Source organism: Neomonachus schauinslandi, chromosome 1 (assembly GCF_002201575.2).
Source record: "Neomonachus schauinslandi chromosome 1, ASM220157v2, whole genome shotgun sequence".
Taxonomy (NCBI): domain Eukaryota; kingdom Metazoa; phylum Chordata; class Mammalia; order Carnivora; family Phocidae; genus Neomonachus; species Neomonachus schauinslandi.
Window position 1 is genome coordinate 11,442,387 of NC_058403.1, and position 201 is coordinate 11,442,587.

Sequence of the window (201 nt, forward strand, 5' to 3'; positions counted from 1 at the left end):
ACCCCGCCAGACGCCCACCTTCTGGGGTTTGCGACCCTTCTGGGAAGACCCCCGAAGCTCCAGGCCCGACTGGGCCTCCTGCGGAGCCGACGAACCTCCGCGCCCGCTCCACCCCCACCCGCGCCGCATCAGCCGCTCTGGTCCTGCTGCTCCCAGATGCGTGGAGTCACACGATTCCTCCCTTAGTTTAAACTTTGCTTC